Here is a 608-nt window from a genome sequence, read left to right as displayed (position 1 = left end):
GAAAATATGTGATACATAAGCTTTTTTTTCCTTTTTCTTTTTGCTTTTTCCTCTCCTCGTATTTTTTTTTAATTACTTCAATTATTATTATTGTTATGAGAAGTTACGAAAGCATTTGATAGGTTATTAAAACATCGGTGAGGCTAATTTAATTTTATTGAAAACTGAAGATGAACTAAAGAGAAAGTAAAAGAATAAAAACCAAAAAACACATGATCTATTTCAAGAGTAAAAAAGATTTATAAAATTCATCTATTCCTTTTAATTGATTTGTTGGTTTTGTTAATTTATTTTTTAGTTTGCAAATATAATGCTGTAATAAGAAAATTTTTTGGTATTTAGTTTAGTTGCTCTGATAAAATATTGTTTTAAAAAAAAAGATAAGCAAATAGCTTGAGTTTTTATTTAGGTGCCGATGAAGTTCTTTCAAGATCTTTCTAGAAATATATGGGGGAAATGCTTTAAATCTCTTGAACGAAATCTGTGTTAACCCATTGTTCTCTGTATTTCTATTGAAATACTGCCTTATGTATTTCAGTTAATTTTTATATAAAGATAGTGAACAAATTTGAGGGATTTAATATAATAACTAATTTTACTTATTATTA

Source organism: Octopus bimaculoides, chromosome 9 (genome assembly GCF_001194135.2).
Source record: "Octopus bimaculoides isolate UCB-OBI-ISO-001 chromosome 9, ASM119413v2, whole genome shotgun sequence".
NCBI lineage: Eukaryota > Metazoa > Mollusca > Cephalopoda > Octopoda > Octopodidae > Octopus > Octopus bimaculoides.
The sequence above is the reverse complement of the archived record's forward strand: the minus strand, read 5'-3'. Positions refer to the sequence as shown.